This window comes from Synchiropus splendidus, chromosome 15 (assembly GCF_027744825.2).
Source record: "Synchiropus splendidus isolate RoL2022-P1 chromosome 15, RoL_Sspl_1.0, whole genome shotgun sequence".
In the NCBI taxonomy this organism is placed as follows: domain Eukaryota; kingdom Metazoa; phylum Chordata; class Actinopteri; order Syngnathiformes; family Callionymidae; genus Synchiropus; species Synchiropus splendidus.
In genome coordinates, this window is record NC_071348.1 from 8,510,405 (window position 1) to 8,527,240 (window position 16,836).

General features: G+C 43.1%; 1 protein-coding gene across 5 annotated transcripts in view; it reads right to left on the reverse strand.

Moving 5' to 3' along the window:
• The window catches only part of lrfn2b (leucine rich repeat and fibronectin type III domain containing 2b), a 90,726-nt gene that overhangs the window by 26,337 nt on the left and 47,553 nt on the right, over nucleotides 1-16,836 (reverse strand). For 3 of the 5 annotated variants that reach the window (XM_053887562.1, XM_053887561.1, XM_053887560.1), the window contains 2 exons: nucleotides 16,461-16,552; nucleotides 7,905-7,980 (listed from right to left, as the gene is read on the reverse strand). The gene's annotated coding sequence lies outside the window, so the exon portion shown is untranslated. The remainder of the gene's footprint in view (nucleotides 1-7,904; nucleotides 7,981-16,460; nucleotides 16,553-16,836) is intronic. The other 2 variants (XM_053887564.1, XM_053887563.1) reach the window with 1 other exon arrangement.

Sequence of the window (16,836 nt, forward strand, 5' to 3'; positions counted from 1 at the left end):
AATATTCGATATCACAGTCATGACCTTGACAAACTCAAAATCAAATGTATCTATCTTTGCATTCAACATTTTTACTTTTCAGTTCACTTAGAATTATTGAACAACAGTATTTATCTCTTTTTTAAAATTTTATTTCCTTATATTTTAAGTTTGTCATGACGACAGTTACTTTTTTAATAGCTAATAGCAATTTTGAAATAAGAACTTTACATCACTGTTTGAATCACCTTAAACTGAATTACAATGTCAAAACTTTTTAACTAATGATAAATGTATTTCAATCCGCAAAATATCGTTGTATCCGAACGTATCAAAGCAACAAGCACCATTCAGAAATTGGGTCGGAGGCAGGACGGAGACATTGTGCCATGATTTGCCACTTCAGCATGAGAGTTTCCCAGTGACCTGGATGTGCAGCAGTAAGATCCCTTTCATCACAATCACTTCCAGCTTAATCCTAATGAAGTACACTTGTATTTTGAGACAAACAATCAGCCAAAAGAAACAGCTCATTGCACTGATCTTCTTGACAAACATGGAGGCACTTTCAGTGTAATCCATTATGAAGGTGCAACATGGGTCCTGTCAGGGCACTTTATACGCTTTAAATACAAAGACTTGTTGAGTCGCGTTATCTTTTCCCCAATTACAGTTTATTGTACTTATGAGTAGGTTAAAAGTAGTGATGTGATGTCCATAAAACAGTGTCCTGGAGCCCTCTCTTGGTTTAAAACTGACGTGAGGTTGTTCAAATCTGAATATTTTTGGAGCAGATAGGGCCATCTAGTGGGCTCTGAGGACAAGCCTCAAGACTGAAAAAAGATGACGCGTTCTGCCCATTGCTTCGCGCCGGACTGACGAAACAAATGGAAATAAATGTTCCTGGACAAACACACACATCGCGCCAGACTGGTATGATGAAATAATCAAATCTTCATTCTGTAATACGAGATATTCCACCCACTGATCGACAATGGTTTCCCTTTTGCTGAGTGTGTAAGAGGCGGAGTGGGTGCGCACTGGCTCGCCTCTTTGTTCTGTTGGAAATATTCCTCCAGTGAGACAAGCATTTATCCCTTTCCCTCCCACTCGTCTCAGCTTGGACATGCTGCCTGCATTTAGATGTGGGGGGGGGTATTAGACAGCCCCCTCAGACTCAGTAGACAAACATCCACCTCCACTGGAAGCTCACTATTCAATGCTAGTTTGACAGAAGCGGGGGTCGACAAATCATTGCCCTTTAAAGCTTGAACCAAAATGTACAAAACTCCTCCCACAATTACGGAGAATAAATAGGTGTCCAGCCATGAGGTAGATCACAGTGACAGGTGTTTGAATGGTGTGTGCACCACAGATTGTTCTAGTCTATGTAGGCGGGTGGCAGCCCTCACCCTGCGACTGGAAGGTCAGAGGTTGTGTTTGTGTTGATGAGTGCCTGAGGAAGAGGCTTAACCTGATTCCTCCCGATGGCAGCCTCCAGATGGGTGGAGAAGAGCGCCACCAGTAGTAACAGCAGTAGTAACAGCAACACTGCCCTCATGGTTGGTGGTCTTAAGCTTTGTGAACATGAACACCACATTTAAAGCTCGGTTCTTCCTTTTTGGGCTTTACTCTTTTATATTTTGTTTGTACCTTTCTAATATGTACGTTTACTATCTGAAAATTACATATTTATTTATTAATTTTTTGGAGAGTTCACCGCTCTTGGGGCTTGTTCCACATGTCACACTTCCATCCACTACTCATCTGATGTTTCCATTACATCCAATACTTGTTGGGATGTTCCTCACATCCCTCGCTTTTTTACTTTTTCCTCATCATCCTCCCAACAGTGTGTTAATCTTTACCTAGGTGCTACCTCATTTAATTGGTAAATATTGACTCCTATTTTACAGAAAATATATCTCAATTATTATTGAAAGATATTCTGGCTTATTGCTGCATTATAGCAGAAGTACATCCTTTCAAATATCCACCACCACCAGCACGTCTGAACAAATAAAGAAGCAATGGTTGTCCCCCAATGACTGAACCATTCATCCCTGCACACGGTAAACAAAGTTCTGCCAGTGTTTGTGCCGACTGCTCTGCTGTGATAGTGCCGGGGTCAGACAGAAGAATCTTTCAGTGACGGTGGCAGTGATGATCCGTCCGGATATCAGTGAAACTTTTGATTAAACCCAGTGTGACTATCATCAGAAAGCGAGATTGAGCTGTGATAAAAGGAGTACTGCGGATGGTGTGAAGTACTGCAGCAGATGAGCTGATTGAATGCGGAGGTGAGGGAGTGTTTATGTGAGCTGATGGAATTGATTCTAAAGTTTAATAATGCAGAAGATCTGGAGGTCAAAGTCAAGGTAACTGCTAATAATACATGTCCCCGAGGACATAATGTTTCGTTTCGGGTGTGGACTTATAAGTCTTCAAATGATTTACCATGAAAGTTCCAAACCAACTTTTGAAAGTACCAGTCTCGAAAAGCATATATATATATATATATATATATATATATATATATATATATATATATATATATATATATATATATACGTGCCTTTTTAAAGGTGTATGGGTCTTGTTCTTTCTATAAGCCAATGGAATCTGGATGAAGAACATTTCACATATAAGAGGTCCGAATGTGAAGAGTTCAGTGGAGGCGATCGAAGTAGTACTACTGCACCAAAGTCAGTTAAGTTGGCTCAGGCAATCCTCCTGGATGATATGTTCAGGAGACGTCAAACAGGGAGGAGACCCCAAGGCCACGTTGGAAAGACAATGGGATGCCTTGATGCTGAATATTCAGAAGCACCAAGGCTTCAAGCAAGACTATCAGGTGCATAGTACATGCAATATATCAAAGACAGATGGACCACGCAGGTCAGAACCTGCAAGGTCTGGTACTTAACTCCACATTTGGGATATCAAAGAGACGTCTTCGGAAACCGCCGAGAAGTGAAAAGAAAACAAGTTGGTTGAGAGGATGGGGCGAGGTTTTTAAACCAGTGGACTCATCGATCATAATTTTTCTCAGCTTTACAAACAAATTAGTGGGAGTAGAAATACTTGTCAGAAACACTCAAGTGATCAAGTTCACCAACAGCCTCAGAATTGGAGTGGGCAGGGAGGCAGGAGGGGTAGTGGGAAGGAAGGAAGGAAGGAATACTGTTCATCTGAAACAAGCAGTCATACGCAGCCATCAAAGAGCAGCCAAGGTGGAAGTGTCACGTGAGACATGTTAGAACCCAAAGATGCTTCCATTGTAATGCCAGGAGATAGTACTGAAGGATTTCTTGTATGCAGAACTATGTGTCCAAGTCATACTGCTCCTCTCTCCCACCCGAGTTCCTGCAGCCAAGCGGCTGCCTGTCAGCACCAGAACGTCATGAGGCTGGTAAAGATGATGAAGCCCTGAGGTGCTGTTTTGCGACAACAGATATTTGTCTGTGTGGAGTACGGGGACGACATAAATTGCCTGACAGAACTTGTTACCCAGTTTCTGTAATGATGACATCATGCCATCCAGCGCAATTTGCTTCTTCCTCAACAACAAAACCACAGATTGCCATCAGCTTGAAGGCCTGGTTGAGCGAGAAGAAAGATGTTTTCTGGAGGGCAATAAAAATAAACATACAATCAAACTTCAAAAGGAACTGCAAGTGAAGACTGGGGAGGGGGAGGAATCGTATAGGTCCAATCTAGAGCGAGCCCTTCTGCGACGTGGAGTTCAGCTCGTACGGAGAGTAATGCAATAGAGGCATGGAGCAGAGGGATATCAAAGACCGGAAAAGAACGAAAAGACCGGATTTTTAAACAACAAGCCCCATCTCCAACACATCCACGATCCATCTCTTCTCACCTCCTACTCCACCATACACACCAGGTTGAGATGACAGTGAACTAACTACAGCCAGACGCAGCAGTGGGCCTCCGAAACTATGGAAAACCTGGTGGCATCCTTAAAGTTTACAGACCAAAAGGAGCAGGACCACTGGAAACCGTGGGGGGCAGTGTTGCTGTTACTACCTGATGTGTGGCTCTAATGAGACACTAAGAAAACATAACAATAGCAGAAATTCTCCGTCTTCCAGTCGTGATATATTTAATGGCCTCGTCGACCACCGCCTCCTACGACGGTACCTCTGATTCCTCTTTTGTGCAAGAGGTACATGATCAATACTTCATCCACAGTGGCCATGCTTGCTTGCTCTCTATCAGGACTAGTGTGCATCTTCTACCGTTGAACAATAACGTAAGAAAACCATTCTTTTGAATGGAGATTCAAGACAATCGGGGACTCACATCAAGCAAGTGGAGGCGGAAAGATACAGATGGGCAAAGGTGGGCAGTTACATTTCCTAAAACTGTAACTGTTGTGAAGAGCCATCATGCCAAAAGAAAGGCAGCGATGACTATGAAACGTGACAGAAAAAAAATCTGTAGTAACTTGGACGAAATGAACCATTAAATATTTAACGGATGCAAGGCTATGAAGAAGTGTAAATATGGCATGAAACCTATAAAAATAGTTTCACATCTTATTATATAAAGCATAATACAAGTAACATCCGACTTACGACCTGCTCAACTTAGGTCCCACGACAAGACGAAACAAAAAAATGTAGTCATGAATGTGTTGCATTTACTGTTGAACCAGTACTGGCTAAAACGGAAACAGGATAAAGAACTTATCAGTACAAGTAACAGTCGACTTAAGACTGGGATCGGTTCTGACTAACTGGTCATAAGTCAGATTGGACGTAAGTCGAATGCCATTCAAAATAGCTGATGTGAGGGTTATAGGTACGACTGTAGTGGTAGATGGCTGTGTGGGAGTGAGATGCTGGGATACTGTGCTGCCCTAACTGTCGTACGCGATGCCGGGCTGCTGTGGTGACAGACATGGAATTAAAAAGTAAAAAAAAAAGCATCTGCTAGCCGTGGTCGTAAGTACGGGTGGACGTAAGTCGAGCAGGTCATAAGTCGAATGTTACTTGTAGTATAATTTTTTTGTCTGACCTCATGAGGGCCACAAAAACACAGGCATAGGGGCCGCATATGGCCCCCAGGCCGCACTTTGCCCAGGTCTGACATAGGATATGGAGCTTAGCCAATCCTGGCCAGTCTCCAGGACGTCTCAGAGGAAACGTAGACCCAATGGTGGAGGCTTCTTGGGAGACGGAAGTCTTCACTGCCACGGCTACCACCAGTTTATTTGTAAATACATGGTGAATCTTTTGCTAGTCATTTCCTATTGTTTCTCTGTTCCGTTGCGTGTCTTGTGTGTGTGTGGGCCACACACATCCACTCCCTGTTACCTCAAGTTATCGGCACGTGGTGGTTAATTTCATTTCTTTATGGGTGTGTTCAGATCTTTTGAGTAACTCCCACCAGCCTGCATGCTTGAATTTGGATTTCCTCAAGCTCCACTCTTTATTTATAATTCACTGAAGCAAGTATGGTTTTATTTGAACCCCCTTCTCAGCCCGCCGTTCTACCTTGCAGCCATGACAACAAGTCTGATTATTCAACAGAACATTCCACCTATTGTGATGAGTTTTTGTTGTTAAAAATAGACAGACACCCTCCTACAAACCCTCTGCCACCCCGGAGAAGTCGGATGCAAATGATGGCATTTACATTCTGGCAGTATATGAAACAAGATTACTTAACTGCATTTCCACAGCCCAGCGTCCCTGTGGTCACCAGAGTGTAAAATTCAGACTTAATACAATTTCAAAGCTAACAGGCATGAAGGGAGCAGAGATTTGGTCTGACAAGATTGGCCAGGTTCATTATATACGGGGTGGGGGGATTCTAACACGCTGCTGGAGATGGAGGGAGGGAGGGGGTTGGGGTCTCAGCGGAGAACAAGACTGCGTCTTTACAGTGCAGAACATGTTGGCTCACACTTGTTACACTCTCATTCTGCGACCCTCAGAATGAAAAACACTAACAGATGCAACCACCTGTTAGAAAAAAGAGCGATGTATAGATATATAAACTATTATAAATATTATTATACATTACTCCAAAAAATACCAGCAAGTTACAGCTAACATAACTCAGGAAAAATTGTGTGTATTACCATAAAAAACTTAGATTCACACATTAATCCCACAGTTCCGAGGGGTGACTTTAATCCCTTTTGCTATGTCTCTCTCTCTCAATACCAGAAATATCTCCTTGGGCCTTTCGACCCCTCACCGTGTACTGACCCCTGCTTTCAGCCAGACAAGCTTGATCTATGTAAACAGTCGCCGGTAGGATGTGCGTTGCATTCAGGAGGACAGCCATCTCACCACCTGACAAACTCTATCAGCACGTCAGTCCGGCAAACGCAGCGCCAAAGGAAGCAGCAGGACTTCCATGTTACTGAGATTTGCTTGTCACTTATCTCCTTCTTGAGCAGATATGAAGGGTGACAAGGCAGCTTATCATAAAGTGAGACGGCGGCAGAACAGACACAACATTTTGATGGCTGATAAGAAGAGTCCGTTTAAAGTAGAAAGAAGAAAAAAAAAAGAAGAGATTTCCCTGATGGCAGGTGGCTGAAAAGTTCCTGCAACATTCTCCAAAAATGTCTTTCACAAGGCTTTTAAGTGACTGTTGGCTTTTAAACATCCCGCTTGGGGACGTGCTATTTTGGAAAGGCACAAATTTAGTCGTGAAAGCGGTGACACAGAGAGAGGTTCCCAACATGGGCAAGATGAGGGTGGCATTTTTTTTTTTTTTTGGAAAGTAATGATGAGGGCTGGGGGGTTCCCTCCAGAGTTAGGCACCTGGGACTGCAGTACTGCAGTACTACCTAATACTCTGTCATCTTGCTGTGTGACTGGTAAATGATCGCAGATGGTGTACTTTCTGATGAAGTTCAGAGGTAATATCATCGCCACAGCACAAACATTTCTCTCAAACAACTACTTGAACATTACAATAGCCCAAAAAAAGCGAAACAAAATCCACCTAGGGAAGAGCTGTTCTTTTTAGCTAGTGTACTGGCGGGTATCTTGCGATATGATCCAGATACAGGAGTGGTGATACGATACATTGTGATACATTGTTATATCATAAGTACAGCAATATATTATAATAAGAATGGAAAGGAAAAAAAATAATTAAACACGTCACAAATGCAGAAGCATATCTAAGTATCCATGTATTAAATAAAGATTTTTTAAATAAAATTTCAAGACACAATCACACAATCAAGTATTGCGATATTGCAGCATATATATCTACACTATATATATTGCGGAATCAAATATTGTGATGTTTGAGTTTATCGATATTCTCTCACGCTCCAGTCCAGGCATACATCCCATTTTCCAACTGCATATTCCCAGCCTGATCCTGTGAGAATTCCGGGCACATCTTTCTCTATGAACCGATTCACATAACCTGCCAAATAATCTGTGTTTCCAGTATTCAGTTATATTTGTTTCAATGCATTCGGGAAGAAAGACATGAAATGGGGAGCTGCTGTCCTATTTTACTTAGGTTGCTATTCATGTCACACAAACTCAGTTTTAAGTGAAAGTGTTGTTTGCAGATTTGCCGGGTCAGCATGTTCACAGTAGTGAATTCAGTCATATTGTTATGATTCTACCCAAAGACGAGACGTAATGCGAATGGAACAATGAGGTTCCTCACAGCAAGGACGAATCATGTCTTTACTGTACTGAAGGCATCGAAGAAAACAAAGTCAGAGGGATCCTTGAAGAGAAAAGAAGTGCTGACCTGCACTGTTGAAGTTTTTCTCATGAAACTTTTCAGACCTATTATACTAATGTCGCAGTGTCAAGTTGGCTGAAACAGCCTTTAACATCAGGATGAATAAAGACATTGGCATCGTGTTTGAAACAGAGAGCACTTCCACTTCTGATGTCTGCTGCAGCCTTTCTTACCTGCACTGTGTTCTGCCATAGGTTCACTCACGGGCTCACCACTCTTTCTCCCACTCCGACAACTGAAATGGACAACCTGACAACAGAGGACAAAGAGCTGCCATCAGGACTTGACAAACCGCCGAAGAGAGAAAGTCTGGTCTGATAAGCAACGTTCCAAAGTCGGCACATGAAGTGGTGCTATTACAGCCAGGCCCCTCGTCGTTCTGTCACATCCGTGCTCGCGATTAAGTTAAGGTCGAGTATAGAACCACTGCATTCTTAAAAAGGAAAAGAAAAATTAAATCAAATTTAGAGCTCCAAGTTTCATAGATCCTTCAGGTCTCCACAATCGTTGGTGTAATTTAAATATGTTGTAGAGTGACATATTAAATGTAGTTTAGCAAAACTACTGAATTTATGCCGCATTTTCGTCACAAAACTGCACAATTTTGTCATTATTTTTCCAATCATAAAACCTTCACCTTCACCTGCTTCTGCTGCTTATCTGGGGTCGGGTTGCAGAGGCAGCATTCGGAGCAAGGAAGCCCAAACTTCCCGATCCGCACAAACCTCCTGCAGCTCTTCCCGGGGATCCCGAGGTGTTCCCAGGCCAGACCGGAGACATCATCTCTCCAGCGAGTCCTGGGTCTTCCCTGGGGTCTCCTCCCGGTAGGACATGCCCGGAACACCTCCCCAGGGAGGCGTCCAGGGGGCATCCGGATCAGATGCCCGAGCCACCTCAGCTGGTTCCTCTGGATGTGGAGGAGCAGTGGCTCCACCTGGAGCTCCTCCCGGATGACCGAACTCCTCACCCTATCTCTAAGGGTGCGCCCAGCCACCCTGCGGAGGAAACTCATCTCAGCCGCTTGTATCCGCGATCTCATCCTTTCGGTCATGACCCAAAGCTCGTGACCATAGGTGAGGGTGGGAACGTAGATCGATCGGTAAATCGAGAGCTTCGTCTTGTGACTCTCTCTTCACCACGACGGTCCGATACAGCGACCGCATCACTGCTGCCGCTGCACCAACCCGCCTGTCATACTCAAGCTCTCCTTTTCCCTCACTCGAGAACAAGACCCCGAGATAAACACCACCACTTGGGGCAAGAACTCTCCACCGACCCGGAGAGAGCAAACCGGTCGAGAACCATGGCCTCAGACTTGGAGGTGCTGATCCTCAAACCGCCCCAGCGCATGCTGAAGGTCCCGGTCTGATGAGGCCAGCAGAACAACATCGTCCGCAAATAGCAGAGATGAAATTCTGTGGTTCCCGAATAATTCCCGGTTCCCAGTAATTAACAGAACCGTAAATCATAAAAGAAAAATAAATGTGGTTATGTATGTTATGTTATGTAGGTACATGAGGTGTAAGGCAGAGGCGCAGTGCCCCCTAAAAATAAGTGTATAAAAGAGAAATAACTCCACTCCACACTATGGCCACTGAAGCTGAGTCAAACTTTTGCTCACTCCACTCATATCCATTTCTGAGGACAGCACAACTCTACCCTCGAAACATCTAGGGCACTACTCAGATAATATTATCACTGCTTTAATGACTATCTACTCTGTGGTTTGAAAAAGGAGGGAAATGCTCAAGGGAAAATCAACATGAATCTGCTTCCGAATCGCCTCAATAATAAAATGAGTCTTTGCGCAGAAATAAAATAACACCATGGCCTTAGTGTTGACTGAAATATAGCGGCTTACTTTTACGTGATCGGATTTTCATTTTTATTTATTTTTTTTCAATTGGGGAATGAGTGACGATGCTGCTTCATATAAACACATATTACCAGGGTACAATTGCACAGACAATTTATGTAAGAAAAATAACAGCCTAAACACAATAACATTTTGTCTGGAGTCAGAGGAAGCACAGTGATGTGAAGTAAATTGTAATGTGTGTAAACTAGGCAAAACAAAGCGCGCATTTCCTGCAGGGATGAAAAACTACTTACATGGAGAAGCATGTAAATGTGTTTGTTAAGCATCATAACAGTCATCGGGAATCAAGACGCGTCTTCCATAATTGTTCGTTCCAGACAAGGAAATCATCAGACGCGGAAAATGACTTGTGGAAAAGCCTCTGACTTGTTCGATGAGTGCTGCAGGTAGACACGCTGTAATTCAGGAGTTAATACACGTGTTGATGCCGCAGCGATTTCCTGTCACAATAGTTCAGCGTCACTCTGCAGGCTGCCCATTTGCATGTGTGTGTGTGATGTGCAGACTTGTATAGCCATACTTGCAGGGACCAATTCTTGGAAACACACCTACTTCTGGGGTCCTTTTGCTATTTGGGGCTGTTTGTGGGGACCCTTTGCTGGTCCCCCCAAGGTTAAGCCTCAACTTTAGGACTTAAACTTCAAAAAAACTGGTTCCTTATAAATGAAATTAAGCTTGGCTTGACTCCTGGTTAAGGTGAGCCATTTGTTTTGGATGGTGAGGTTTTGGGTGAGAGGCTGGGGAAAGTCAATGAAATGTCCCCACAAAATATAAAAACGTAACACGTGCGTGTGTGCTCTGGAAATACGACACACCGTTTCAAATTTCTGACAAAAAGGAAATGAAAAAAGCTTTTCTTTATTATCATTATCAAATCATCATGTTTATATTGATGGGATAACATATGGTACTTTGCCTGAAATAATTCAGAGCAGGAATACTACAGTAGTCACATCACCATACCCACAAACAAAATCATAAACCAGTGCTTCAAAAGGCAGCACTTACAGTAATCCAAAACACAGGACTGCTATCCCTATACCATGTAATAGTAGTAGTAGCAATAATAATGGTCAATTGGAGCGTAAAACAAATCGGAATAACACTAGTTAATTTCATTATACACGTATCGTAACTATAATTTAGTTTCTTTTTGGCTGTTTAATACATTATTTTATTTGATTTTTTGTCTACAAAAAAGGGTATTTTTCAGTGATTTAGAGAGCTCCATTTTGGAGGTGGCTGGTGTGTTTATTAAATAACATTATTATATTATAATACATTATTAATGCACATCTGTGTTTATTGGTCTTGTTTACGTAGATGAGAATGTGAAAGACTGGGATGAAATGCTATATGTGTCACAAACATCACAAAATAACTGAAGGATTCCATGTTGTTGACGTTACACTGAAGTGACATGTATCTTTGTTTTTCTAAATAGTTCGGCAATTAATTTTTTTGATTATTTGCTGGGACCTTTTTCATTTGGCTGCTTTGGGCTGCAGTTTATAGCATTAAAAAATGTAAATTGATAAACATTAACATTTTTTATTAAGTAATACATTTTTTTATACAAATGTTCGATAAGTGAGACTTTGTTTTTACAGGAGGAAAAAAATAATGGAAATAATATTTCCGCCTCAAAATGACATACTGCCTGATGATACTGTGGCTTATCTTACTTGACTAAAAAATAGATGTTTTACATGTCTTTCACAACACTTGACGCTTGTATGAATTTCGTTTTGTTAAATTCTGCCACTTCAATTGTAGTAAAATCTAGTGACAAAAGTTTTGGTTAAAGTATAAAACCCTGCAGATTCCTCTGAATTGTATCATGGAGGAGAAGGGGGCTTTAAATCAGTTTGTAAAATAGACCTTCACTGCAGATAAACTGCAGCCCAACAGTCAATAATGATGTGTCACTCCAGAAAACCACTACGGTCAGATAAACATTTACACACAGATGAGACTCTTCACTTCCTGGCGCCTATTTTCATTCCGAGAACGAGTGTGGGATCTGGCAGCTCTCATCAGCTCATTGTTTCAGACAGGATTTGCTGATCTATACGCACAGTTTGCTGGAGGAACTCTTGTGTTTTACCTTGGCCTTGCTAAATGGAACGAACACTGCCCTTGTTGTATTTCTATCCTAACTGCAGCCTGAGGTAAAATTGATGAGCAGCATATCCTGGGCTACCATTCATTATCCATGTGGCAGAGTTTCCAGCGAGACTAGTTATAGCACAACTGGAGTAACACCGACTCAACTCAGGAGGGTTTCCTTCGCTCTTAACCTTTAATCATACTTGACAGGCGCCAGTGATGGAGCACATACACAGTCTCCCCTCAACTACACACTCAACCAGACCTCTACATCACGCTAACTTCACTTCCTCTGCAGTGCTGTTCTCTAAATGATATGCATATTAAGCAGTGGGACTTCATGGCATGGCTGTCTTGGGTCTCTTTTCACCTGGCCCGCACTTTCACCTGCGCTAATTGATAGCTGAGGCAGTCGCCAGTGTCAGGAGATCCTGCTGAACCTGGAAATCAGATCCACCTGCAGGAACTACTGCACCACAGGGGGAAGCCCTGGTGATTTATCATACCAGGAACCATGGGTTTTCACTCACTGCTTGAGCTTGGTGAGCCCAAGTAGAGTGTCTTGAATGCCTTGGTGCAAACACGGCAGGCACTTTGTGCGCAACACAAGGGCAATAGTAATCATTACATTTTTTAAAATCTGTTTGCAGATGACATTGTGATCTGTGGTGAGAGCAGGGAGCAAGTGGAAGATAAGCTAGAGAGGTGGAGGTTTGCCTTAGTAAGTAGAGGAATGAAGGTTAGCTGCAGTAAGACAGAATACATGTGTGTGAATGAGAGGGAGTCAAGTGGACAGGTGAAGTTACAGGAGGCAGAGATAAAGAAGGTGGAGGATTTGAAGTACTTAGGCTCAACTGTCCAAGGCCATGGAGAGTGTGAGGAAGAGGTGAAGAAGCAGGTGAAGGTAGGTGTGTGATGTGTGACAAAAGGGTGTCGGCAAGGATGAAAGGGAAAGTGTCCAAAAGGGTGGTGAGGCCAGCAATGTTGTATGGTTTGGAAACAGTGGCACTGAGGAAAAGACAGGAGGCAGAGCTGGAGGTAGCAGAGATGAAGATGCTGAGCTTCTCTCTGGGAGTGAGCAGGATGGATAGGAAGCAGTAGATCAGAGGGACAGCACATGTGGTCAGGTGTTTAGGAGACAAAGTCAGAGAGGCTAGATGGAGATGGTTTGGACATGTACAGAGGAGAGAGAGAGAGCCAGTACATTGGTAGGAAGATGTTGAGGTTGGAACTGCCAGGAAGAAGGTGGAGAGGAAGGCCAAAGAGGAGATTTATGTGAGGTGGTGAAGGAGGACATGAGGTTTGTAGGTTTGAGAGAAGAGGAAGCAGAGGACAGGGTGAGATGGAGGAAGATGATCCGCTGTGGCCACCACTGAAGGGAGAAGCCCAAAGAGAAAGAAGACATTTTGTAAAGTCTACTTTATGTAAATAATATGACTGAGCTTATGTGCTTGTTATTTTTCAATTTCAGTCGGCATTTTTTTTTTTGTGCTAAGCAGTTTCATATTTGTCGACTGACTTGTGATTAGTGAACTACTGTGTGTTTAGTGTTTTCCTGTTCTGCTAAATGAGTCCCAGGGGCGCATAGTGTTGTGTAAAGTAGTCTTTGGGTGTACTCATGTGTATCGTAGTTCTGTCCACTTCAGTGCCACTGACAACACGAGTTGGGTTTTAATTAAAGAGTCTAGATGCAAGAGGTGCTATCTTTGTTGTTGGTGAAGTTTCTTTTACTTTCTAACGCAGCGCTCCGTGGCAGAAACTGGATTGTGTTTTTTAAATGTGACCCTGTTGCTCACTGGTTTCCTGCCCTGGAGTTAGAGCGGCCGTGACGTGAGAGGGCCTTTTCACTGGAACTTTTTGTCGTACAAGGTGTTATCTTGTTGCTACATAACAGAGTGTAGCTTTTAGATTCTATCAGGGCAGTTAGCGCAGGAGCCCGACAGCCACCCATCCATCTCCCTCCAGCTCCTTTAGGCTCCTTCTCAGGAACTGTTGGTGCTGAAGAGACACTGATGGTCGGCACATCGAAAGGCGCACTTATGAATAAATAATGCGGCAGCTGTTACTCTCCGCACTCTCTCATGCGCATTTAGCTGAGTCATGATATCTGCATGGAACATTAACTGCATACCTGTGATTCATCAAGCGCCTCCTTTCTGGGAAAATTAAAGAGTCTGAATGGCTTTAATGCCTCTTCAACGCAAATTCATTCCAGTGTGTGATGCGAGAAGATAGCTGTTTCGTTTACACTCCCAGCAGAGACATTGTTTAGGTACATCAAAAGACTGAAGAATAAAGAGTTGCATTGGAAGCAATTGAGAGCTGCGCATTTTTTGTTTGTTTGTACAATCACCCTCACTTCATTTTAGGCTGCTAACCCGAGTCTCTTTCACATCAGGAGCCCTCCCATGTGTTGTCGCAACTGGCCCCTGTGATTACTTTCCAATAACACCCATCTCACTGTCTTGTATTTAACCCCGACTCCCTTGTTTGTTAGCATGTTATGCTACATCTTTTGATCTTCAACTCTTATAACCGATTGAGCTGAGGCACTCTTCAAGCAGGAGACCACATCTCGTCTAAATGTTTACACGAGGGCTGCAACAATTCGTTGACGTCATCGATAACGTCGACAACAAAAATTTGTCAACGTCAAAATCTGTGCGTCGATGCGTCTTGTTGGTGTAAACACACACGGGGTCGCAGGATGGGCATCAAGAACTGGTTGTTATTGAGAAGCAGTGAAGAAAACATCACATTCTCTGGAATCATTAAGATATGTTAATATATTACAATAATTTCTGTTCCTTTAATCGGTTCCTGACTGAGGTCCGACTCCAACTATCTGCCGTCACCACCTCTGACTGACTGACAGTCATAGAAGAGTTCAAGTGGCGACGGGTCGTAGTGTTCAAAAGTGTGGCTTAGTTTTGTTTGTGAAGATAACGTGTCTTAAGCATGAGCAAACCCCTTCGACACCATGGTAGAATGATGAAAGAGTGTTGCGTGTGTGGTCTGTGACGCCACACACTCTCGAGCTAACAGCTAGCATGTCGGTTAGCACGGAGCTAACTCGTAAGACACAACGAAATTAACCGTTTGTTGCAGCCCTAGTTTATATGATTATTTTGAAAGATAAGAATTGCTTAAATATAGCAGTTATAATATTAATAATTGAGCAAGATTACTTTGAACTACGAATGGACAACAGTGAGGCGGAACCTTTGTCTGGGACCAGAGTTGCATGTGGGACAGCAAGTTAGGAACGTACCATCCAGAGCACCTTTCTTCAAATGCAACTTGGATTCAAGACATGTCAGAGTTTTGGGTCTTAATAGTCAGCGCTACATGCATGTGGCGAGCGCTGCACTTGAGGCTGCGGCGCACAAGTTCACAGTACTGAGTTGCCTATTGCCTAATGCTTTTGTACAATCGGATTCCAAAACGCGTCCCTGTGAAAACACAGTCTTTTCAGGCACGAATCCACTGAAAACGGCCATTGACCATGTTATGCTCAAGGTCCTTGCCATTGCTTTAGCAGCATAGCATAGCATGGGATTTTGACGCCCCCAAACTGGTGTCTGCAATGTCAAGCACTACTTTGTCGTCAGTCATGCTCCCTGCCTCTGCCACCGTGGAGACACCCCCATATGCCAAGAAAAAACGCAGAGGCCTATAGACGAGATCACGTGGGAAGCTGAAGCCTGCTGTTAGCATGATAGCATAACAACCACAACGTGGAACTAGACATTGGTGCAGACTGACGGCGAGGTTGAGTTGTTATTATGAGTCATGCTCCATTGACACCAGCAAGGGAGAAATCGGGATGAATTTCAAGTTTGTTTGCTTCTGAGAAACGCTTCGGTGGCGGCACGTCTGTGCTGTTTGCTGCTCATTGTAATGAAAGGGTGCCTGAAGATTTTGCATTAATCCTTCCATAATGTTCAACAGATGTTACCAAATGGGCACTACGCTGCGGTCTGCTGTTGTTGTCTGGCAGTTACGACACAAGAAGAGGGAGCTGTGAGGTTATCATTTTCAGAGAGTTACAGATCAGACATACAGTCGGAGACTGAAGGTACTTCTTCAACAAACTTCAAGTGCCTCAAGTAAAAAGAGCGGGAGCTTGTTATTCCTGGCACAAAAGAAGAAAAGAAGAGTCAAAGGAAGATGCCTGAAATGAGCTCTGGCAAGCTCCCACTGTTTTTAAAGATATTCACAATTGGAATCTATGATGGCTGGACACCACCATCATTCCTATTGCATGTCCCTTTTACACAGCCCGTCCTTCAATTCACTCTTGGTCGACATTATAGCGTAGGCAGAACAACTTTCTGAGAAATGAGTCGCCAGGAAATAATTTTCTAGGAAGATAATATGCATACTTCTGGTCGGCCCGTCACAAACATCAAATGAAAACGGTGGCCTGATAGCCTCCTTTCCAACACAGCCACATTACACAACGCCGAAAACCACCGTGAATGATTGAAGCGGCAGCACTTCAGCTATCTCACGACTCAGAGAAATTATTTTTAGTTGCAGTTCATATATGTTCTCATCCACATCTACAATATTTTTCCACAGCGTCAGCCCACTTTGAAGTTTTCTCAACTGAAAAATAACTTTACAAAATTTATATTGATGATACTGATAGTAATTACACATGTATAACCTTGTGATTCAATGTTGTTTTGTCTGTGCTATCTAGCTTTGGAAACTCAATTTTTTTCATTTAACTTACAGTAAGCAGGGTGACCACTACGAGGGGTAGGTCAGGACTCCATCTTCACACCTCTGCAGCGTCAGCTCTGGACTCTTCCTCATTGCCACAGACTGGGGAAAGGAGGACAGGGAGGGCATTGAAAAAAATGAAATAAAATGTCCACAGTTTGCCTCAAAAGATTCTCTCCTCTGTCAAAATCGGAGGGACATAAAGGTTCACAGCACTGTTCATCGATCTCTAAGACTGCTATAATGGTAATCGATATAAGTGTCATTTTATTTTCCAAAATAAGAGCACTTAATCCCAGGGAGCAAATGGCAGTAGTGGAGTTTGCCACCATTAAGGGCGACCGTGTTGCTCCTCAGAGCGAGTCACTGAATTCATTATTCATCGC